We start from the raw sequence: 25,780 nt of genomic DNA, 5'->3' as shown, positions 1-25,780 counted from the left end.
GTCTTTGTGTTTCAGCTGCCCGCACCCTTTCCAGGTGGCGCAATCAGTAATGACACGGCTCTGCAGCTCAAAGGTCGTGGGTTCAATCCCACCTTGGTCAACATTTTTTTTTCACTACAAATTTATACACTTTCACAGACCTGTAATTTATATTGCTAATTTTTTTCACTACAAATGAGTAGTGCAAAAACATACTATGTCTGCAACATCATAGTATTACTACTAAATCACAGTATTTCTGCCAATTCAAGGAGGCTGACTGTTACTAAGTGCATCAGTGTACATAGGTCATCTCTTGTGTTGGAGTGCCCTCTTGTGGCGCCTTTTGGGTAGTGCCTTAGTAAACGTGAACACTGCAAAGAAGTGGTATCAGACTGGTTTGTAGTGGAGGAATTTGGTGCCAGTTTCTTTCGTCTTTAATCCGTATTCATGTTGTAATGTAGTAGTACCACAATATGGCAGAAACACTATGTTTTGGCACAAATACGTGAAAACGGCTGCACCTGTTTTGGCGGGAAAAAGTACACAGCCTCTCTGATTGGTGGATTCAAATTCAGCAGCTCCCAGGCTGCTTGACTGACCTAGAAAGTTTCTTCTCTCTCCCTCTGTGTGTGTGTGTGTGTGTGTGTGTGTGTGTGTGTGTGTGTGAGACAGAGAGAGAGAGAGAGAGAGAGAGAGAGAGAAAGCCTTTTTATGGGATGATCTCATTGTAAGATTCAAATTCAATATATTTAGACTGGTTGACTGAATTGGATCTTGTGTGTGTGTGTGTGTGTGTGTGTGTGTGTGTGTGTGTGCATGAGAGAGAGAGAGAGAGAGAGAGAGAGAGACCCTCTTTAGGGCAGCATCTCATTGTTGGAAAAAATATAATATATTCAGACTGGTTGACTGGCATAGACCCTCCGTGTGTCTCTGTCTCTGTACATTTGTGTATCCATATTTGATTTTGCGTGTATTTGTAGATTTGTGTATCCATATTTGATTTTGTGTGTATCTGTTGGCTGTTCTTATTTGTATTTCTAAATGTATTTTTATTTTATTTTTTCACAGGTGAACAAAAATTAGTTTTGAGCAAACTTAACCATGTTCCTTTTTATTCAGCTTGTCATTTTACCTTTCCAATATTTTCACTTAAGTTATTACTATTCTGCTCAATCATAGTATCTGTTCTAAATCATTGTTATTGAGCTATATTGTAGGATTTCTGCTAAATCATAGTATTTCTACTATATTATATTTTTCTTTCTAAATATATCATTTCTGCTATAGAGTAGTATTTCTGTAATGTTTCAGAATGTTTGGCTAAATATATTCTTTCTGTTATCTTATACTATTTCTCCGAAATTCTTGTATTTTTGGGAAGTTATCGTGTTTCTGGTAAGTTACAATATTTCTGCTAAGTTCTGCTATGCTATTGTATTTCTGCCAAGTATTATGTTTCCTCTAAGATATTGCAGTTCTGCTAAGTTACTACATTTTAGCAACGTTCCTTTGCTTCTGCAAAGTTTTTACAATTTCTGCAACTTTTCAGCTTTTTCAGCTAGTTTCAGCTGACAGCTTCAGCGTTCCAGCATCCACACTGCATTTTCGCAGGAAATGCAAATTTTTCTAGTTATTATTATTATTATTATTATATCATATTCCGTACGTTTTTGTGCATCTATCTCCTTCAAAACCATTCAACTTAGAAAAACCATTCAAACACCGTTAGATTCCTCTTCTTTAGGACATGACTGCTTCTATTTTTCTCATTTATAACATTTATATTTTTAAAATTATTCAACTTTTTTCAACAAAAATTTCCCATGTATTTCAATGGGGAGACCCTTCAAATCCTCATTCAACTTACTCATTTTCAAACTGTATCTACTTCAACATACGTTGACATAGAGCTACCATTCAAACTTTAAAACGAAGACAAGACATTCAACTATTCAACTTGTATTTATCTTTTCAATATCTGTTATACTTTTTCTTCAGTTCCAGTTTAAGTTTCATGATGTTTTTTCAGCCGTTTCAGAGTTTATAATGGGTGTGTATGGGACGGAATGTTGGGGCTAGAGTGAGACAGCTGAACTGCTAGAGTGAGAGGAGCGAAAAAATTAATTTTAAAATCTTTTTTAAAACTGCTGCTGTGTCCGCAGCGTTTGCTCTACAGGTATGATTTTACCCTCAAAACGTAGCCATCGCTGTCCTCTTTCATCCAATGTGTTTACTATTGTACTAGGTGTTATGGTTCTTTCATAAATGTCACCAAAGCACAGCCTCCTCCCTCCAACTCCTCCATAGACTCTAATGTTAAAATGGCTCAGAAGGTTCGTTTGAAAATCAGAAGAGCATGGTGTTTTTACACTGTCACCACGTCCATATAATAAACTCCACAGGCATGAAAACTGAGAATTAGGTAGACTGGACATTGCTGGCGCTCACGGTGAAAGAATTTCGTCAATAGGACCTGTACTTTTCATTTGGGAGCGATTTGTTTCGGCCTGACTTTTCTGTTCATTTTAAGCAGCAAAAGTGAGGTGCATGTCTGTGTGCGTGTGTACTGAGCCATTGGGTGCAGTTACTATAGCAACCAGGCTCACACCTGCCTGCCTAACGAGCTCTGTCTCTCACTGTGCCAAGATTCATCTTAAACACTTCTCTTTCAACTGCTGCTGTGTCCACAGTGTTTGCTCTACAGCCATCATTTTACCCTCAAAAAGAAGCCATCGTTCTTCTCTTTCCAACAGCATGTCTTTCAAAGCTCAGAGATGTAAACCCTTAAAAGTGTGTGGATCCAAGTGTAGGGATTACACTTTAGTCATTCAGTGATTCAAAGAATATGAACTTTTAATATTCATTCAGGTGTTTTCTGACTCTAAATTTTCTGTTCTCATTTCTTAGGTTTTCCAAATTTTAATTTAAAAACTTTTCAGCTATTTTCCAACTTCTTCTGTGTGAACATCAGCTTTCAAAAGTTCTGCACTTTTGTTTTCAGTTTAATAAATCTGCATTTTCCAGCTCATTCAACATTTTTATTTTTAACTCAAAATTCAGCAATTAATTCATTTCAGTGCATACATTCAGATTCAAGCATTCACACTGCAGTTTCTTCAGAAAATGCACTTTCTAGTTATTATTATATTTTATTATATATTCCGTACGTTTTTTGTAGTCTATCTCCTTCAAAACCGTTCAACTTAGAAAAACCATTCAAACACCGTTAGATTCCACTTCTTTAGGACATGACTGCTTCTATTTTTCTCATTTATAACATTTATATTTTTAATTTTATTCAACTTTTTTCAACAAAAATTTCCCATGTATTTCAATGGGGAGACCCTTCAAATCCTCATTCAACTCACTCCTCTTTAAACTGTATCTACTTCAACATACGTTGACATAGAGCCACCATTCAAACTTTAAAACGAAGACAAGACATTCAACTATTCAACTTGTATTTATCTTTTCAATATCTGTTATACTTTTTCTTCAGTTCCAGTTTAAGTTTCATGATGTTTTTTCAGCCGTTTCAGAGTTTATAATGGGTGTGTATGGGACGGAATGTTGGGGCTAGAGTGAGAAAGCTGAACTGCTAGAGTGAGAGGAGCGAAAAAATTAATCTTAAAATCTTTTTTAAAACTGCTGCTGTGTCCACAGCGTTTGATCTACAGGTATGATTTTACCCTCAAAACGTAGCCATCGCTGTCCTCTTTCATCCAATGTGTTTACTATTGTACTAGGTGTTATGGTTCTTTCATAAATGTCACCAAAGCACAGCCTCCTCCCTCCAACTCCTCCATAGACTCCAATGTTAAAGTGGCTCAGAAAGTTCCTTTGAAAATCAGAAGAGCAGGCTGTCTTTACACTGTCACCACATCCATATAATAAACTCCACAGGCATGAAAACTGAGAATTAGGTAGACTAGACATTGCTGCCGCTCACGGTGAAAGAATTTTGTCAATACGACATGTACTTTTCATTTGGGAAGGATTTGTTTCGGCCTGACTTTTCTGTTCATTTTAAGCAGCAAAAGTGAGGTGCATGTCTGTGTGCGTGTGTATGGAGCCCCTGGCTCAGTCACTATAGCAACCAGGCTCACACCTGCCTGCCTAACGAGCTCTCTCTCACTCTGCCAAGATTCATCTTGAACACTTCTCTTTCAACAGCTGCTGTGTCCACAGTGTTTGCTCTACAGCCATCATTTTACCCTCAAAACGAAGCCATCGTTCTTCTCTTTCCAACAGCGTGTCTTTCAAAGCTCAGATATGTAAAGTTTTTAAACTGTGTGGATCCAAGTGGAGGGATCACATTTTAGTCATTCAGTGATTCAAAGAATATGAACTTTTAATATTCATTCAGATGTTTTCTGACTCTAAATAGTCTTTTGTCATTTCTTATGTTTTTCTAATTTACATTTAAAACATTTTCAGCTCTTTTCCAACTTCTTCTCTGTGGTTGTCAGCTTTTAGCAGTTCAGCTTTTTTGTTTTCAGGTACAAATTTCTGTATTTTTCATCTCATTCAACATTTTTAACTTAAAATTCAGCAATTAATTCATTTCAGTGCATACATTCAGATTCAAGCATTCACACTGCAGTTTCTTCAGAAAATGCATTTTCTAGTTATTAGTGTGAATGCTTGTAAAAGCATTCACAGTATTGTTCTTCTAATCTTTATTATTATTGTGTGGATGCCCTCAAAGGGCTTCCACACTATTGAGTTCCTGTTTCTCTTTATTCTTTATCTTTATACTTTATTATTCTTCTAGTTGCTCCATTCTTCGCCGTTTAACTACTCCGTCAGTTTTCAGCCGATTTTCTCCGTTCAAACTCTAAACTGTTCTGCTCTTTCTGCTAATGACTGCTATGACTTTTGGTGTTTATTACTCTTATACTTTTTAAAATATTACACTTTTTTCCTTTAATTTGTCCTATTGAAATGAATGGGAAACTTCCACAATTCTGCTAAAACTTGCTTGTTTTTGAAACTTAACTACATCCTCATACTTTCACCTAGAAACTCCATTCAAACTTTAAAATGTTCTCAGATTATTGGGCTATTCCTGAGTGATTCAGCTTTTTCAGATCTTCTACCGTTTTAATTTTATACCTCTTTAAGTTTTCAGTTGCAAAATTGTGATTTTTCAGAAAATACATGCGTTGTTATGGTTGCTATGCAATTAACTCAGAGTGAGGGCTGGTCTGTTCTGAATTTTCTCTTCATGTCTGAACAACTTCTTGCAACTCGCTCAATTTCCACTCAATCCCCACAAATTATACATCAAAACGTAGATATTTTTGCTGGCTTTCAGAAAATGTCACTATCATTGTTGTGGGCGTTACAGAATTTTGGCAAATCTCCTCAGAGCAACACAAAGTCTGAAAACTCTCCATAGAGAGTCAATGGAGAGTTTGTTTAAAATCAGCGCTGGAATTCTCTAATGAGAGGCATTTTCGAATCGTCATATCTCTTTAACCAAACAAAGTTGAGACATGACGCTTGTGCCAATATATCTTCAGACACCCCTGATGCTCACAATTCAAGAATTTTTTTCTCACCTATTACCGTTTGGCCATCAATTACATTTGTTTGAGGGTAGGAAATTGGTGCCTTGCTCCGATCTCTTCAGATTTCAAACTCTGGAAATTAGGCACTTTTTCTCTCATCATATCTTTTTGATGGATTTCCACAGAGACCTGAAAATTCCCATGACTGTTCACCAAAGCCTGCTGTTTCTTACGGTGAAAAAATGATTTTGATGCTCCATATAGATTTAGAGTTACAAAACGTTGTTTGAGGGCAAGTCAAGGCAGTTTTGCTTTGCCTCTACTCAGTTACAGTGTGTTACAAGTCATATATCTTCAATAATTTATATTTTATCTCTGAATTATGAAGACCTGCAGATTCCCCCATCTCTTCTGAACAAAACGGTGTCAGAATGACCGTTCTAGCTCCTATGGTTAGGAAATTATGGCCATTTGTTCGAGGGGAATCCTGAATGTGCGAAATACACTGAAGAAAACCCATACCTCTCTCTGTGTCTGTGTGTGTAAGTGCTGATTACAGCAGGTGCAGCCAATTTAGCTGACCTAGATATACCAAGCCCAGACTCTTAACAGCCCCTGTACACTTTGCTCTCTGTGTATGTGTGTGTGAGTATCAATATTTCTCCCATGTTAAAGTATTACTCCTCCATAATAGTATTTGTGCTAAATCAAAGTACTTCTACTACATCTTAGTACTTCTGCTCAATCATAGTATTTCTGCTAAATCATAGTATTTTTGAAAAATCATGGTGTTTGTGCCAAATCATGGTTTTGGGGCAAAACCATAATATTTATTTTATGTTATACTATTACTACTAAGTGGAGGAATGTGTGTTATGTTATAGTATATTTGCTGAATATAGTGTATCTGCCAAATCATAGTATTTATCCCAAATCATAGTATTTCTGCCATATCATCGTATTTGTGCCAAATCATGGTATTTTTTTGCCCAAATCATGATATTTGTGCCAAATCATGTTATTTTTGTCCAATTAAAATTTCTCTTATGTTATAGTATTACTACTAAGTCGTAGAATTTTTGTTATGTTACACTATATCTGCTGATTATAGTATATGTGCCAAATCATAGTATTTATAGCAAATCATAGTATTTGTGCCCAAATATAGTATTTCTGCCAATTTTTAATATTTGTACAAAAACATAGCATGTCTGCAAAATCATAGTATATCTGTTGTGTTATGGTATTACTACTAAGGCATAGTATTTCTACGAAATCATAGTATTCCTTCAAAATCATAGTATTACTGCAATTTCATAGTATTTGAGCGAAATCGTGGTATTTGTGCAAAAACATACTATGTCTGCAAAATCACATTATAACTGCTATGTTATAGTATTAGTACTAAGGCGTAGTATTTCTACCAAATCATAGTATTCCTTCAAAATCATAGTATTACTGCAGTTTCATAGTATTTGAGCAAAATCGTAGTAGTTGTCCTAAAACATACTATATCTGCAAAATCACAGCATATCTGTTATGTTATAGTATTACTACTAACGCATAGTATTTCTACCAATAGTATTCCTTCAAAATCATAGTATTACTGCAATTTCATAGTATTTGAGCAAAATCGTAGTATTTGTGCAAAAACATACTATGTCTGCTAAATCACAGTATATCTGTTATATTATAGTATTACTACTAAGGCATAGTATTTCTACCTAATCATAGGATTCCTTCAAAATCATAGTATTACTGCAATTTTGTAGTATTTGAGCGAAATCGTAGTATTGGTGCAAAAACATATTGTCTGTTAAATCACAGTATATCTGTTATGTCATAGTATTACTACTAAGGCATAGTATTTCTGCCTAATCATGGTATTCCTTCAAAATCATAGTATTACTGCAATTTCATAGTATTTGAGCAAAATCGTAGTATATGTGCAAAAACATACTATGTCTGCAAAATAACAGTATATCTGTTATGTTAAAGTATTACTACTAAGTCACAATATTTCTGCCAATTCGTAGTATTTGTACTAAATCATGGTACTTGTGCCAAATCATAGTATTTTTTGCAAATCATAGTATTCGAACCAAAACATAGTAGTATTTGTACAAAATCATAGTATTTCTTCTAAATCATAGTATTTCAATCAAATCTCAGTAGTTGTGCTGAAACGCAGTATTATTGCCAAATCATAGTATTTGTACTGAAACATGGTATTTGTGCCAATAAGAGTATTTGTACTAAATCATAGTACTTGTGCCAAATCATAGTATTTCTGCCACATTGTGCTAGTTGTGCAAAAACATAGACTGTCTGAAAAATCATAGTATATCTATTATGTTATAGTATTACTACTAAGTCGTAGACTCTCTATTTTGTTATAGTATCTCTGCTGAATACAGTATATGTGCCAAATCATAGTATTTCTAGCAAATCATAGTATTTGTGCTAAAACATAGTATTTCTGCCACATTATAGTATTTGTGTAAAACCAGAATGTTTTGTAACTCCAAAAAACGGCGTTTTTCTCCTCTCACCGCGATCTATTTCTTGACTGTTCATGTCTCTGTTTTTCAGAGACCTTTCCAGGTGGCGCAATCAGTAATGACACGGCTCTTCAGCTCAAAGGTTGTGGGTTCAATCCCACCTTGTTCAACATTTTTTTGTTCACTACAAATTCCATACACTATCACAGACCACTAATTCATATTCATCGTTTATTACATTTCTGCAAACTTTTTAGCAGCCTGATGAAGCAGTCAGAAGCAGTACCTCTGATTGGTGAATTAGAGCAGAACCAGGTTGTTCTGCCTCTTTTCAGCAGAAATTCTGCTGATTCACCTCTTATCAGCGCAACGTTCTGCTTCTTTGCCTCTTTTCTGCAGAAATTCTGCTGATTCACCTCTTTTCTGCAAAATTTTCAGCCTTTTCACTTCTTCTCAGCACAATTCTCAGCAGCTTCTGCTCATTTAGCAAAATTGTCAGTTTCTCAATCTCTTGTTTTTGTGAGAATGAGTTTGGTTCAGTGAGATGAGCAGCTGCCTGGAGACAAGACGGGCCATGTTCAAATTTTGTTCTGACTCTTTTCAGCAGAAATTCTGCTGATTTGCCTCTTTTCTGTGCCTTTTTACCACTTTTCAGCACAAATCCCAGCTTTTTCAGCTGTTTTCAGCAAAAACCTCTTTTCAGCAGAATTCTGCTTATTCACCTTTTCTGCAAAATTTTCAGCCTTTTCACCTCTTATTAGCACAAATCTCAGCTGTTTTCAGAAAAAACCTCTTTTGAGCAGAAATTCTGCTGATTCATCTCTTTTCAGCGCAACTTTTTGCATCTTTACCTCTTTTCAGCAGAAATTCTGCTGATTCACCTCTTTTCTGCAAAATTTTCAGCCTTTTCACCTCTTATCAGCACAATTCTTAGCAGCTTCTGCTCATTTCAGCAAAATTGTCAGTCTCTCCACCTGTTATTTGTCAGAATGAGTTTGGCTCAGTGAGATGAGTGGCTACCTTGAGACCAGGAGGGCCAGGTTCGAATCCTGCTCAGGGCAATGTTTTTTTTTCCACCACCATACAACTTTTTGCAAGTTTTCATCTTTTTCAGCTTTTCAGCAGACAGCTTCAGCGTTAAGGCATCCACACAGCATTTTCGCAGGAAATGCAAACTTTTTCTAGTTATTATTATATTTTATTATATATTCCGTACGTTTTTTGTAGTCTATCTCCTTCAAAACCGTTCAACTTAGAAAAACCATTCAAACACCGTTAGATTCCTCTTCTTTTGGACATGACTGCTTCTATTTTTCTCATTTTTAACATTTATATTTTTAATTTTATTCAACTTTTTTCAACAAAAATTTCCCATGTATTTCAATGGGGAGACCCTTCAAATCCTCATTCAACTTACTCATTTTCAAACTGTATCTACTTCAACATAGGTTGACATAGAGCCACCATTCAAACTTTAAAACGAAGACAAGACATTCAACTATTCAACTTGTATTTATCTTTTCAATATCTGTTATACTTTTTCTTCAGTTCCAGTTTAAGTTTCATGATGTTTTTTCAGCCGTTTCAGAGTTTATAATGGGTGTGTATGGGACGGAATGTTGGGGCTAGAGTGAGACAGCTGAACTGCTAGAGTGAGAGGAGCAAAAAAATTAATCTGAAAATATTTTTTAAAACTGCTGCTGTGTCCACGGTGTTTGCTCTACAGGTATGATTTTACCCTCAAAACGTAGCCATCGCTGTCCTCTTTCATCCAATGTGTTTACTATTGTACTAGGTGTTATGGTTCTTTCATAAATGTCACCAAAGCACAGCCTCCTCCCTCCAACTCCTCCATAGACTCTAATGTTAAAATGGCTCAGAAGGTTCGTTTGAAAATCAGAAGAGCATGGTGTTTTTACACTGTCACCACGTCCATATAATAAACTCCACAGGCATGAAAACTGAGAATTAGGTAGACTGGACATTGCTGCCGCTCACGGTGAAGGAATTTCGTCAATAGGACCTGTACTTTTCATTTGGGAGCGATTTGTTTCGGCCTGACTTTTCTGTTCATTTTAAGCAGCAAAAGTGAGGTGCATGTCTGTGTGCGTGTGTATGGAGCCCCTGGCTCAGTCACTATAGCAACCAGGCTCACACCTGCCTGCCTAACGAGCTCTCTCTCACTCTGCCAAGATTCATCTTGAACACTTCTCTTTCAACAGCTGCTGTGTCCACAGTGTTTGGTCTACAGCCATCATTTTACCCTCCAAACGTCGCCATCGTTCTTCTTTTTCCAACAGCGTGTCTTTCAAAGCTCAGAGATGTAAACCTTTAAAACTGTGTGGATCCAAGTGGAGGGATCATATTTTAGTCATTCAGTGATTCAAAGAATATGAACTTTTAATATTCATTCAGATGTTTTCTGACTCTAAATAGTCTTTTCTCATTACTTAGGTTTTTCTAATTTACATTTAAAACATTTTCAGCTCTTTTCCAACTTCTTCCCTGTGCTTGTCAGCTTTTAGCAGTTCAGCACTTTTGTTTTCAGGTGCAAATTTCTGTATTTTTCATCTCATTCAACATTTTTAACTTAAAATTCAGCAATTAATTCTTTTCAGTGCATATATTCAGATTCAAGCATTCACACTGCAGTTTCTTCAGAAAATGCACTTTCTAGTTAGTGTGAATGCTTGTAAAAGCATTCACAGTATTGTTCTTCTAATCTTTATTATTAGTGTGAATGCTTGTAAAAGCATTCACAGTATTGTTGTTGTAATCTTTATTCTATTTTATTATTATTATTATCTATTCCGTACATTTTTTGTAGTCCTACTACTTCAAAACCGTTCAACTTAGAAAAACCATTCAAACACCGTTAGATTCCTCTTCTTTTGGACATGACTGCTTGTATTTTTTTCATTTATAACATTTATATTTTTAAAATTATTCAACTTTTTTCAACAAAAATTCCCCATGTATTTCAATGGGGAGACCCTTCAAATCCTCATTCAACTTACTCATTTTCAAACTGTATCTACTTCAACATACGTTGACATAGAGCCACCATTCAAACTTTAAAACGAAGACAAGACATTCAACTATTCAACTTGTATTTATCTTTTCAATATCTGTTATACTTTTTCTTCAGTTCCAGTTTAAGTTTCATGATGTTTTTTCAGCCATTTCAGCGTTTATAATGGGTGTGTATGGGACGGAATGTTGGGGCTAGAGTGAGACAGCTCAACTGCTAGAGTGAGAGGAGCGAAAAAATTAATCTGAAAATATTTTTTAAAACTGCTGCTGTGTCCGCAGCGTTTGCTCTACAGGTATGATTTTACCCTCAAAACGTAGCCATCGCTGTCCTCTTTCATCCAATGTGTTTACTATTGTGCTAGGTGTTATGGTTCTTTCATAAATGTCACCAATGCACAGCCTCCTCCCTCCAACTCCTCCATAGACTCCAATGTTAAAATGGCTCAGAAAGTTCCTTTGAAAATCAGAAGAGCAGGCTGTCTTTACACTGTCACCACGTCCATATAATAAACTCCACAGGCATGAAAACTGAGAATTCAGTAGACTGGACATTGCTGCCGCTCACGGTGAAAGAATTTTGTCAATACGACCTATACTTTTCATTTGGGAGCGATTTGTTTCGGCCTGACTTTTCTGTTCATTTTAAGCAGCAAAAGTGAGGTGCATGTCTGCGTGTGTATGGGGCCACTGGGTGCAGTCACTATAGCAACCAGGCTCACACCTGCCTGCTTAACAAGCTCTCTCTCTCACTGTGCCAAGATTCATCTTAAACACTTCTCTTTCAACTGCTGCTGGGTCCACAGTGTTTGCCCTACAGCCATCATTTTACTCTCAAAACGTCGCCATCGATCTTCTCTTTCCAACAGCATGTCTTTCAAAGCTCAGAAATATAAACTTTTTAAACTGTGTGGATCCAAGTGGAGGGATCACACATTTCAGTCATTCAGTGATTCAAAGAATATGAACTTTTAATATTCATTCAGATGTTTTCTGACTCTAAATTTTCTTTTCTCATTACTTAGGTTTTTCTAATTTACATTTAAAACATTTTCAGCTCTTTTCCAACTTCTTCTCTGTGGATTTTAGCTTTTAGCAGTTCAGCACTTTTATTTTCAGGCGAAAATTTCTCTATTTTTCATCTCATTCAAAATTTTTAAGTCAGAATTCAGCAATTAATTTATTTCAGTGAATACATTCAGATTCAAGCATTCACACTGCAGTTTCTTCAGAAAATGCACTTTCTAGTTCTATTTTATTATTATCTATTCCGTACGTTTTTTGTACTCTATCTCCTTCAAAACCGTTCAACTTAGAAAAACCATTCAAACACCGTTAGATCGCTCTTATTTTGGACATGACTGCTTGTATTTTTCTCATTTATAACATTTATATTTTTAATTTTATTCAACTTTTTTCAACAAAAATTTCCCATGTATTTCAATGGGGAGACCCTTCAAATCCTCATTCAACTTACTCATTTTTAAACTCCTACTACGTCCACATACGTTGACATAGAGCCACCATTCAAACTTTAAAACGAAGACAAGACATTCAACTACTCAACTTGTATTTATCTTTTCAATATCTGTCATACTTTTTCTTCAGTTCCAGTTTAAGTTTCATGATGTTTTTTCAGCCGTTTCAGAGTTTATAATGGGTGTGTATGGGACGGAATGTTGGGGCTAGAGTGAGACAGCTGAACTGCTAGAGTGAGAGGAGCGAAAAAATTAATCTTAAAATATTTTTTAAAACTGCTGCTGTGTCCGCAGCGTTTGCTCTACAAGTATGATTTTACCCTCAAAACGTAGCCATCGCTGTCCTCTTTCATCCAATGTGTTTACTATTGTACTAGGTGTTATGGTTCTTTCATAAATGTCACCAAAGCACAGCCTCCTCCCTCCAACTCCTCCATAGACTCTAATGTTAAAATGGCTCAGAAGGTTCGTTTGAAAATCAGAAGAGCATGGTGTCTTTCCACTGTCACCACGTCCATATAATAAACTCCACAAGCATGAAAACTGAGAATTAGGTAGACTGGACATTGCTGTCGCTCACGGTGAAAGAATTTTGTCAATACGACCTGTACTTTTCATTTGGGAGCGATTTGTTTCGGCCTGACTTTTCTGTTCATTTTAAGCAGCAAAAGTGAGGTGCATGTCTGTGTGCGTGTGTACTGAGCCATTGGGTGCAGTTACTATAGCAACCAGGCTCACACCTGCCTGCCTAACGAGCTCTGTCTCTCACTGTGCCAAGATTCATCTTAAACACTTCTCTTTCAACTGCTGCTGTGTCCACAGTGTTTGCTCTACAGCCATCATTTTACCCTCAAAAAGAAGCCATCGTTCTTCTCTTTCCAACAGCATGTCTTTCAAAGCTCAGAGATGTAAACCTTTAAAAGTGTGTGGATCCAAGTGGAGGGATTACACTTTAGTCATTCAGTGATTCAAAGAATATGAACTTTTAATATTCATTCAGGTGTTTTCTGACTCTAAATTTTCTGTTCTCATTTCTTAGGTTTTCCAAATTTTAATTTAAAAACTTTTCAGCTATTTTCCAACTTCTTCTGTGTGAACATCCGCTTTCAAAAGTTCTGCACTTTTGTTTTCAGTTTAATAAATCTGCATTTTCCAGCTCATTCAACATTTTTATTTTTAACTCAAAATTCAGCAATTAATTCATTTCAGTGCATACATTCAGATTCAAGCATTCACACTGCAGTTTCTTCAGAAAATGCACTTTCTAGTTATTAGTGTGAATGCTTGTAAAAGCATTCACAGTATTGTTCTTCTAATCTTTATTATTATTATTATATTTTATTATATATTCCGTACGTTTTTTGTACTGTATCTCCTTCAAAACCGTTCAACTTAGAAAAACCATTCAAACACCGTTAGATTCCTCTTCTTTTGGACATGACTGCTTCTATTTTTCTCATTTTTAACATTTATATTTTTAATTTTATTCAACTTTTTTCAACAAAATTTCCCATGTATTTCAATGGGGAGACCCTTCAAATCCTCATTCAACTTACTCATTTTCAAACTGTATCTACTTCAACATACGTTGACATAGAGCCACCATTCAAACTTTAAAACGAAGACAAGACATTCAACTATTCAACTTGTATTTATCTTTTCAATATCTGTTATACTTTTTCTTCAGTTCCAGTTTAAGTTTCATGATGTTTTTCAGCCGTTTCAGAGTTTATAATGGGTGTGTATGGGACGGAATGTTGGGGCTAGAGTGAGACAGCTGAACTGCTAGAGTGAGAGGAGCAAAAAAATTAATCTGAAAATCTTTTTTAAAACTGCTGCTGTGTCCACGGTGTTTGCTCTACAGGTATGATTTCACCCTCAAAACGTAGCCATCGCTGTCCTCTTTCATCCAATGTGTTTACTATTGTACTAGGTGTTATGGTTCTTTCATAAATGTCACCAAAGCACAGCCTCCTCCCTCCAACTCCTCCATAGACTCTAATGTTAAAATGGCTCAGAAGGTTCGTTTGAAAATCAGAAGAGCATGGTGTTTTTACACTGTCACCACGTCCATATAATAAACTCCACAGGCATGAAAACTAAGAATTAGGTAGACTGGACATTGCTGCCGCTCACGGTGAAGGAATTTCGTCAATAGGACCTGTACTTTTCATTTGGGAACGATTTGTTTCGGCCTAACTTTTCTGTTCATTTTAAGCAGCAAAAGTGAGGCGCATGTCTGTGCGCGTGTGTATGGAGACAGTGGGTGCAGTTACTATAGCAACCAGGCTCACACCTGCCTGCCTAACGAGCTCTGTCTCTCACTCTGCCAAGATTCATCTTGAACACTTCTCTTTCAACAGCTGCTGTGTCCACAGTGTTTGGTCTACAGCCATCATTTTACCCTCCAAACGTCGCCATCGTTCTTCTTTTTCCAACAGCGTGTCTTTCAAAGCTCAGAGATGTAAACCTTTAAAACTGTGTGGATCCAAGTGGAGGGATCACATTTTAGTCATTCAGTGATTCAAAGAATATGAACTTTTAATATTCATTCAGATGTTTTCTGACTCTAAATTTTCTTTTCTCATTTCTTAGGTTTTTCTAATTTTAATTTAAAAACTTTTCAGCTATTTTCCAACTTCTTCTGTGTGACCATCAGCTTTCAAAAGTTCTGCACTTTTGTTTTCAGGTTAAAAACTCTGTATTTCCAGCTCATTCAACATTTTTAACTTATAATTCAGCAATTAATTCATTTCAGTGCATATATTCAGATTCAAGCATTCACACTGCAGTTTCTTCAGAAAATGCATTTTCTAGTTAGTGTGAATGCTTGTAAAAGCATTCACAGTATTGTTCTTCTAATCTTTATTATTATTATTAGTGTGAATGCTTGTAAAAGCATTCACAGTATTGTTCTTCTAATCTTTATTATTATTATTATTATATTTTATTATATATTCCGTACGTTTTTTGTAGTCTATCTCCTTCAAAACCGTTCAACTTAGAAAAACCATTCAAACACCGTTAGATTCCTCTTCTTTTGGACATGACTGCTTCTATTTTTCTCATTTTTAACATTTATATTTTTAATTTTATTCAACTTTTTTCAACAAAAATTTCCCATGTATTTCAATGGGGAGACCCTTCAAATTCTCCTTCAACTTACTCATTTTCAAACTGTATCTGCTTCCATATACGTTGACATAGAGCCACCATTCAAACTTTAAAACGAAGACAAAACATTCAACTATTCAATTTGTATTTATCTTTTCAATATCTGTTATACTTTTTCTTCAGTTCCAGTTTAAGTTTCATGATGTTTTTTCACCCATTTCAGAGTTTATAATGGGTGTGTATGGGACGGAATGTTGGGGCTAGAGTGAGACAGCTCAACTGCTAGAGTGAGAGGAGCAAAAAAATTAATCTGAAAATATTTTTTAAAACTGCTGCTGTGTCCACGGTGTTTGGTCTACAGGTATGATTTTACGCTCAAAACGTAGCCATCGCTGTCCTCTTTCATCCAATGTGTTTACTATTGTACTAGGTGTTATGGTTCTTTCATAAATGTCACCAAAGCACAGCCTCCTCCCTCCAACTCCTCCATAGACTCTAATGTTAAAATGGCTCAGAAGGTTCGTTTGAAAATCAGAAGAGCATGGTGTTTTTACACTGTCACCACGTCCATATAATAAACTCCACAGGCATGAAAACTGAGAATTAGGTAGACTGGACATTGCTGCCGCTCACGGTGAAAGAATTTCGTCAATAGGACCTGTACTTTTCATTTGGGAAGGATTTGTTTGGGCCTGACTTTTCTGTTCATTTTAAGCAGCAAAAGTGAGGTGCATGTCTGTGCGTGTGTATGGAGCCCCTGGCTCAGTCACTATAGCAACCAGGCTCACACCTGCCTGCCTAATGAGCTCTCTCTCTCTCACTGTGCCAAGATTCATCTTAAACACTTCTCTTTCAACTACTGCTGTGTCCACAGTGTTTGCTCTACAGACATCATTTTACCCTCAAAACGTCGCCATCGTTCTTCTCTTTCCAACACTGTGTCTTTCAAAGCTCAGAGATGTAAAGCTTTAAAACTGTGTGGATCCAAGTGGAGGGATCACATTTTAGTCATTCAGTCATTCAAAGAATATGAACTTTTAATATTCATTCAGATGTTTTCTGACTCTAAATTTTCTTTTCTCATTACTTAGGTTTTTCTAATTTACATTTAAAACATTTTCAGCTCTTTTCCAACTTCTTCCCTGTGCTTGTCAGCTTTTAGCAGTTCAGCACTTTTGTTTTCAGGTGCAAATTTCTGTATTTTTCATCTCATTCAACATTTTTAACTTAAAATTCAGCAATTAATTCTTTTCAGTGCATATATTCAGATTCAAGCATTCACACTGCAGTTTCTTCAGAAAATGCACTTTCTAGTTATATTTTATTATATATTCCGTACGTTTTTTGTACTGTATCTCCTTCAAAACCGTTCAACTTAGAAAAACCATTCAAACACCGTTAGATTCCTCTTCTTTTGGACATGACTGCTTCTATTTTTCTCATTTTTAACATTTATATTTTTAATTTTATTCAACTTTTTTCAACAAAAATTTCCCATGTATTTCAATGGGGAGACCCTTCAAATCCTCATTCAACTTACTCATTTTCAAACTGTATCTACTTCAACATACGTTGACATAGAGCCACCATTCAAACTTTAAAACGAAGACAAGACATTCAACTATTCAACTTGTATTTATCTTTTCAATATCTGTTATACTTTTTCTTCAGTTCCAGTTTAAGTTTCATGATGTTTTTTCAGCCGTTTCAGAGTTTATAATGGGTGTGTATGGGACGGAATGTTGGGGCTAGAGTGAGACAGCTGAACTGCTAGAGTGAGAGGAGCAAAAAAATTAACCTGAAAATCTTTTTTAAAACTGCTGCTGTGTCCACGGTGTTTGCTCTACAGGTATGATTTTACCCTCAAAACGTAGCCATCGCTGTCCTCTTTCATCCAATGTGTTTACTATTGTACTAGGTGTTATGGTTCTTTCATAAATGTCACCAAAGCACAGCCTCCTCCCTCCAACTCCTCCATAGACTCTAATGTTAAAATGGCTCAGAAGGTTCGTTTGAAAACCAGAAGTACAGGCTGTCTTTACACTGTCACCACGTCCATATAATAAACTCCACAAGCATGAAAACTGAGAATTAGGTAGACTGGACATTGCTGTCGCTCACGGTGAAAGAATTTTGTCAATAGGACCTGTACTTTTCATTTGGGAGCGATTTGTTTCGACCTGACTTTTCTGTTCATTTTAAGCAGCAAAAGTGAGGCGCATGTCTGTGCGCGTGTGTATGGAGCCATTGGGTGCAGTTACTATAGCAACCAGGCTCACACCTGCCTGCCTAACGAGCTCTGTCTCTCACTGTGCCAAGATTCATCTTAAACACTTCTCTTTCAACTGCTGCTGTGTCCACAGTGTTTGGTCTACAGCCATCATTTTACCCTCAAAACGTCGCCATCGTTCTTCTCTTTCCAACACCGTGTCTTTCAAAGCTCAGAGATGTAAACCTTTAAAACTGTGTGGATCCAAATGGAGGGATCATATTTTAGTCATTCAGTGATTCAAAGAATATGAACTTTTAATATTCATTCAGATGTTTTCTGACTCTAAATTTTCTTTAGTCATTACCCATCTTTTTCTAATTTACATTTTAAACATTTTCAGCTCTTTTCCAACTTCTGTGTGGACGTCAGCTTTTAGCAGTTCAGCACTTTCTTTTTCAGGTGAAAATTTCTGTATTTTTCATCTCATTCAACATTTTTAACTTAAAATTCAGCAATTAATTCATTTCAATGCATACATTCAGATTCAAGCATTCACACTGCAGTTTCTTCAGAAAATGCACTTTCTAGTTATTATTATATTTTATTATATATTCCGTACGTTTTTTGTACTGTATCTCCTTCAAAACCGTTCAACTTAGAAAAACCATTCAAACACCGTTAGATTCCTCTTCTTTTGGACATGACTGCTTCTATTTTTCTCATTTTTAACATTTATATTTTTAATTTTATTCAACTTTTTTCAACAAAAATTTCCCATGTATTTCAATGGGGAGACCCTTCAAATCCTCATTCAACTTACTCATTTTCAAACTGTATCTACTTCAACATAGGTTGACATAGAGCCACCATTCAAACTTTAAAACGAAGACAAGACATTCAACTATTCAACTTGTATTTATCTTTTCAATATCTGTTATACTTTTTCTTCAGTTCCAGTTTAAGTTTCATGATGTTTTTTCAGCCGTTTCAGAGTTTATAATGGGTGTGTATGGGACGGAATGTTGGGGCTAGAGTGAGACAGCTGAACTGCTAGAGTGAGAGGAGCAAAAAAATTAATCTGAAAATATTTTTTAAAACTGCTGCTGTGTCCACGGTGTTTGCTCTACAGGTATGATTTTACCCTCAAAACGTAGCCATCGCTGTCCTCTTTCATCCAATGTGTTTACTATTGTACTAGGTGTTATGGTTCTTTCATAAATGTCACCAAAGCACAGCCTCCTCCCTCCAACTCCTCCATAGACTCTAATGTTAAAATGGCTCAGAAGGTTCGTTTGAAAATCAGAAGAGCATGGTGTTTTGACACTGTCACCACGTCCATATAATAAACTCCACAGGCATGAAAACTGAGAATTAGGTAGACTGGACATTGCTGCCGCTCACGGTGAAGGAATTTCGTCAATAGGACCTGTACTTTTCATTTGGGAACGATTTGTTTCGGCCTAACTTTTCTGTTCATTTTAAGCAGCAAAAGTGAGGCGCATGTCTGTGCGCGTGTGTATGGAGACAGTGGGTGCAGTTACTATAGCAACCAGGCTCACACCTGCCTGCCTAACGAGCTCTGTCTCTCACTCTGCCAAGATTCATCTTGAACACTTCTCTTTCAACAGCTGCTGTGTCCACAGTGTTTGGTCTACAGCCATCATTTTACCCTCCAAACGTCGCCATCGTTCTTCTTTTTCCAACAGCGTGTCTTTCAAAGCTCAGAGATGTAAACCTTTAAAACTGTGTGGATCCAAGTGGAGGGATCACATTTTAGTCATTCAGTGATTCAAAGAATATGAACTTTTAATATTCATTCAGATGTTTTCTGACTCTAAATTTTCTTTTCTCATTTCTTAGGTTTTTCTAATTTTAATTTAAAAACTTTTCAGCTATTTTCCAACTTCTTCTGTGTGACCATCAGCTTTCAAAAGTTCTGCACTTTTGTTTTCAGGTTAAAAACTCTGTATTTCCAGCTCATTCAACATTTTTAACTTATAATTCAGCAATTAATTCATTTCAGTGCATATATTCAGATTCAAGCATTCACACTGCAGTTTCTTCAGAAAATGCATTTTCTAGTTAGTGTGAATGCTTGTAAAAGCATTCACAGTATTGTTCTTCTAATCTTTATTATTATTATTATTATTATATTTTATTATATATTCCGTACGTTTTTTGTAGTCTATCTCCTTCAAAACCGTTCAACTTAGAAAAACCATTCAAACACCATTAGATTCCTCTTCTTTAGGACATGACTGCTTCTATTTTTCTCATTTATAACATTTATATTTTTAATTTTATTCAACTTTTTTCAACAAAAATTTCCCATGTATTTCAATGGAGAGACCCTTCAAATTCTCATTCAACTCACTCCTCTTTAAACTGTATCTACTTCAACATACGTTGACATAGAGCCACCATTCAAACTTTAAAACGAAGACAAGACATTCAACTATTCAACTTGTATTTATCTCTTCAATATCTGTTATACTTTTTCTTCAGTTCCAGTTTAAGTTTCATGATGATTTTTCAGCCGTTTCAGAGTTTATAATGGGTGTGTATGGGACGGAATGTTGGGGCTAGAGTGAGACAGCTCAACTGCTAGAGTGAGAGGAGCAAAAAAATTAATCTTAAAATATTTTTTAAAACTGCTGCTGTGTCCGTAGCGTTTGCTCTACAGGTATGATTTTACCCTCGAAACGTAGCCATCGCTGTCCTCTTTCATCCAATGTGTTTACTATTGTCCTAGGTGTTATGGTTCTTTCATAAATGTCACCAAAGCACAGACTCCTCCCTCCAAGTCCTCCATAGACTCCAATGTTAAAATGGCTCAGAAAGTTCCTTTGAAAATCAGAAGAGCAGGCTGTCTTTACACTGTCACCACGTCCATATAATAAACTCCACAGGCATGAAAACTGAGAATTAGGTAGACTAGACATTGCTGTCGCTCACGGTGAAAGAATTTTGTCAATACGACATGTACTTTTCATTTGGGAAGGATTTGTTTGGGGCTGACTTTTCTGTTCATTTTAAGCAGCAAAAGTGAGGTGCATGTCTGTGTGCGTGTGTATGGAGCCCCTGGCTCAGTCACTATAGCAACCAGGCTCACACCTGCCTGCCTAACGAGCTCTCTCTCACTCTGCCAAGATTCATCTTGAACACTTCTCTTTCAACTGCTGCTGTGTCCACAGTGTTTGCTCTACAGCCATCATTTTACCCTCAAAATGTCGCCATCGTTGTTCTCTTTCCAACACCGTGTCTTTCAAAGCTCAGAGATGTAAACCTTTAGAACTGTGTGGATCCAAGTGGAGGGATCACACTTTAGTCATTCAGTGATTCAAAGAATATGAACTTTTAATATTCATTCAGATGTTTTCTGACTCTAAATTTTCTGTTCTCATTTGTTAGGTTTTCCAAATTTTAATTTAAAAACTTTTCAGCTATTTTCCAACTTCTTCTGTGTGAACATCAGCTTTCAAAAGTTCTGCACTTTTGTTTTCAGGTTAAAAACTCTGTATTTTCAGGCTCATTCAACATTTTTATTTTTAACTTAAAATTCAGCAATTAATTCATTTCAGTGCATACATTCAGATTCAAGCATTCACACTGCAGTTTCTTCAGAAAATGCACTTTCCAGTTATTATTAGTGTGAATGCTTGTAAAAGCATTCACAGTATTGTTGTTGTAATCTTTATTAGTGTGAATGCTTGTAAAAGCATTCACAGTATTGTTCTTCTAATCTTTATTATTATTATTAGTGTGAATGCTTGTAAAAGCATTCACAGTATTGTTCTTCTAATCTTTATTATTAGTGTGAATGCTTGTAAAAGCATTCACAGTATTGTTCTTCTAATCTTTATTCTATTTTATTATAGATTCCGTACGTTTTTTGTACTCTATCTCCTTCAAAACCGTTCAACTTAGAAAAACCATTCAAACACCGTTAGATTCCTCTTCTTTTGGACACGACTGCTTCTATTTTTCTCATTCATAACATTTATATTTTTAAAATTATTCAACTTTTTTCAACAAAAATTTCCCATGTATTTCAATGGGGAGACCCTTCAAATCCTCATTCAACTTACTCATTTTCAAACTGTATCTACTTCAACATACGTTGACATAGAGCTACCATTCAAACTTTAAAACGAAGACAAGACATTCAACTATTCAACTTGTATTTATCTTTTCAATATCTGTTATACTTTTTCTTCAGTTCCAGTTTAAGTTTCATGATGTTTTTTCAGCCGTTTCAGCGTTTATAATGGGTGTGTATGGGACGGAATGTTGGGGCTAGAGTGAGACAGCTGAACTGCTAGAGTGAGAGGAGCGAAAAAATTAATCTTAAAATATTTTTTAAAACTGCTGCTGTGTCCGCAGCGTTTGCTCTACAGGTATGATTTTACCCTCAAAACGTAGCCATCGCTGTCCTCTTTCATCCAATGTGTTTACTATTGTGCTAGGTGTTATGGTTCTTTCATAAATGTCACCAAAGCACAGACTCCTCCCTCCAACTCCTCCATAGACTCCAATGTTAAAGTGGCTCAGAAAGTTCCTTTGAAAATCAGAAGAGCATGGTGTCTTTACACTGTCACCACGTCCATATAATAAACTCCACAGGCATGAAAACTGAGAATTAGGTAGACTGGACATTGCTGTCGCTCACGGTGAAAGAATTTTGTCAATAGGACCTGTACTTTTCATTTGGGAGCAATTTGTTTCGGCCTGACTTTTCTGTTCATTTTAGGCAGCAAAAGTGAGGTGCATGTCTGCGTGTGTATGGGGCCATTGGGTGCAGTCACTATAGCAACCAGGCTCACACCTGCCTGCCTAACGAGCTCTGTCCCTCACTCTGCCAAGATTCATCTTAAACACTTCTCTTTCAACTGCTGCTGTGTCCACAGTGTTTGCCCTACAGCCATCATTTTACCCTCAAAACGTCGCCATCGATGTTCTCTTTCCAACAGCATGTCTTTCAAAGCTCAGAAATATAAACTTTTTAAACTGTGTGGATCCAAGTGGAGGGATCACATTTCAGTCATTCAGTGATTCAAAGAATATGAACTTTTAATATTCATTCAGATGTTTTCTGACTCTAAATAGTCTTTTCTCATTTTTTAGGTTTTTCTAATTTACATTTAAAACATTTTCAGCTGTTTTCTAACTACTTCTCTGTGGATGTCAGCTTTTAGCAGTTCAGCTTTTTTGTTTTCAGGTGCAAATTTCTGTATTTTTCATCTCATTCAACATTTTTAACTTAAAATTCAGCAATTAATTCATTTCAGCGCATATATTCAGATTCAAGCATTCACACTGCAGTTTCTTCAGAAAATGCACTTTCTAGTTATTATTATATTTTATTATATATTCCGTACGTTTTTTGTACTGTATCTCCTTCAAAACCGTTCAACTTAGAAAAACCATTCAAACACCGTTAGATTCCTCTTCTTTTGGACATGACTGCTTCTATTTTTCTCATTTTTAACATTTATATTTTTAATTTTATTCAACTTTTTTCAACAAAAATTTCCCATGTATTTCAATGGGGAGACCCTTCAAATCCTCATTCGACTTACTCATTTTCAAACTGTATCTACTTCAACATAGGTTGACATAGAGCCACCATTCAAACTTTAAAACGAAGACAAGACATTCAACTATTCAACTTGTATTTATCTTTTCAATATCTGTTATACTTTTTCTTCAGTTCCAGTTTAAGTTTCATGATGTTTTTTCAGCCGTTTCAGAGTTTATAATGGGTGTGTATGGGACGGAATGTTGGGGCTAGAGTGAGACAGCTGAACTGCTAGAGTGAGAGGAGCAAAAAAATTAATCTGAAAATATTTTTTAAAACTGCTGCTGTGTCCACGGTGTTTGCTCTACAGGTATGATTTTACCCTCAAAACGTAGCCATCGCTGTCCTCTTTCATCCAATGTGTTTACTATTGTACTAGGTGTTATGGTTCTTTCATAAATGTCACCAAAGCACAGCCTCCTCCCTCCAACTCCTCCATAGACTCTAATGTTAAAATGGCTCAGAAGGTTCGTTTGAAAATCAGAAGAGCATGGTGTTTTGACACTGTCACCACGTCCATATAATAAACTCCACAGGCATGAAAACTGAGAATTAGGTAGACTGGACATTGCTGCCGCTCACGGTGAAGGAATTTCGTCAATAGGACCTGTACTTTTCATTTGGGAACGATTTGTTTCGGCCTAACTTTTCAGTTCATTTTAAGCAGCAAAAGTGAGGTGCATGTCTGTGTGCGTGTGTATGGAGCCCCTGGCTCAGTCACTATAGCAACCAGGCTCACACCTGCCTGCCTAACGAGCTCTCTCTCACTCTGCCAAGATTCATCTTGAACACTTCTCTTTCAACAGCTGCTGTGTCCACAGTATTTGCCCTACAGCCATCATTTTACCCTCAAAATGAAGCCATCGTTCTTCTCTTTCCAACAGCGTGTCTTTCAAAGCTCAGAGATGTAAATCTTTAAAACTGTGTGGATCCAAGTGGAGTGATCATATTTTAGTCATTCAGTGATTCAAAGAATATGAACTTTTAATATTCATTCAGATGTTTTCTGACTCTAAATAGTCTTCTCATTTTTTAGGTTTTTCTAATTTACATTTAAAACATTTTTAGCTATTTTCCAACTTCTTCTCTGTGCTTGTCAGCTTTTAGCAGTTCAGCACTTTTGTTTTCAGGTGAAAATTTCTGTATTTTTCATCTCATTCAACATTTTTAACTTAAAATTCAGCAATTAATTCTTTTCAGTGCATATATTCAGATTCAAGCATTCACACTGCAGTTTCTTCAGAAAATGCACTTTCTAGTTATTATATCATATTCCGTACGTTTTTTGGCATCTATCTCCTTCAAAACCGTTCAACTTAGAAAAACCATTCAAACACCATTAGATTCCTCTTCTTTTGGACATGACTGCTTCTATTTTTCTCATTTATAACATTTATATTTTTAAAATTATTCAACTTTTTCAACAAAAATTTCCCATGTATTTCAATGGGGAGACCCTTCAAATCCTCATTCAACTTACTCATTTTCAAACTGTATCTACTTCAACATACGTTGACATAGAGCTACCATTCAAACTTTAAAACGAAGACAAGACGTTCAACTATTCAACTTGTATTTATCTTTTCAATATCTGTTATACTTTTTCTTCAGTTCCAGTTTAAGTTTCATGATGTTTTTTCAGCCGTTTCAGAGTTTATAATGGGTGTGTATGGGACGGAATGTTGGGGCTAGAGTGAGACAGCTGAACTGCTAGAGTGAGAGGAGCGAAAAAATTAATCTTAAAATCTTTTTTAAAACTGCTGCTGTGTCCGCAGCGTTTGCTCTACAGGTATGATTTTACCCTCAAAACGTAGCCATCGCTGTCCTCTTTCATCCAATGTGTTTACTATTGTACTAGGTGTTATGGTTCTTTCATAAATGTCACCAATGCACAGCCTCCTCCCTCCAACTCCTCCATAGACTCTAATGTTAAAATGGCTCAGAAGGTTCGTTTGAAAACCAGAAGTACAGGCTGTCTTTACACTGTCACCACGTCCATATAATAAACTCCACAGGCATGAAAACTGAGAATTAGGTAGACTGGACATTGCTGCCGCTCACGGTGAAAGAATTTTGTCAATAGGACCTGTACTTTTCATTTGGGAGCGATTTGTTTCGGCCTGACTTTTCTATTCATTTTAAGCAGCAAAAGTGAGGTGCATGTCTGTGCGCGTGTGTATGGAGCCAGTGGGTGCAGTCACTATAGCAACCAGGCTCACACCTGCCTGCCTAATGAGCTCTGTCTCTCACTCTGCCAAGATTCATCTTAAACACTTCTCTTTCAACTGCTGCTGTGTCCACAGTGTTTGCTCTACAACCATCATTTTACCCTCAAAACGTCACCATCGTTGTTCTCTTTCCAACAGAGTGTC

This window comes from Oreochromis niloticus, linkage group LG23 (assembly GCF_001858045.2).
Source record: "Oreochromis niloticus isolate F11D_XX linkage group LG23, O_niloticus_UMD_NMBU, whole genome shotgun sequence".
In the NCBI taxonomy this organism is placed as follows: Eukaryota; Metazoa; Chordata; class Actinopteri; order Cichliformes; family Cichlidae; genus Oreochromis; species Oreochromis niloticus.
Note: the sequence above shows the minus strand (reverse complement) of the source record.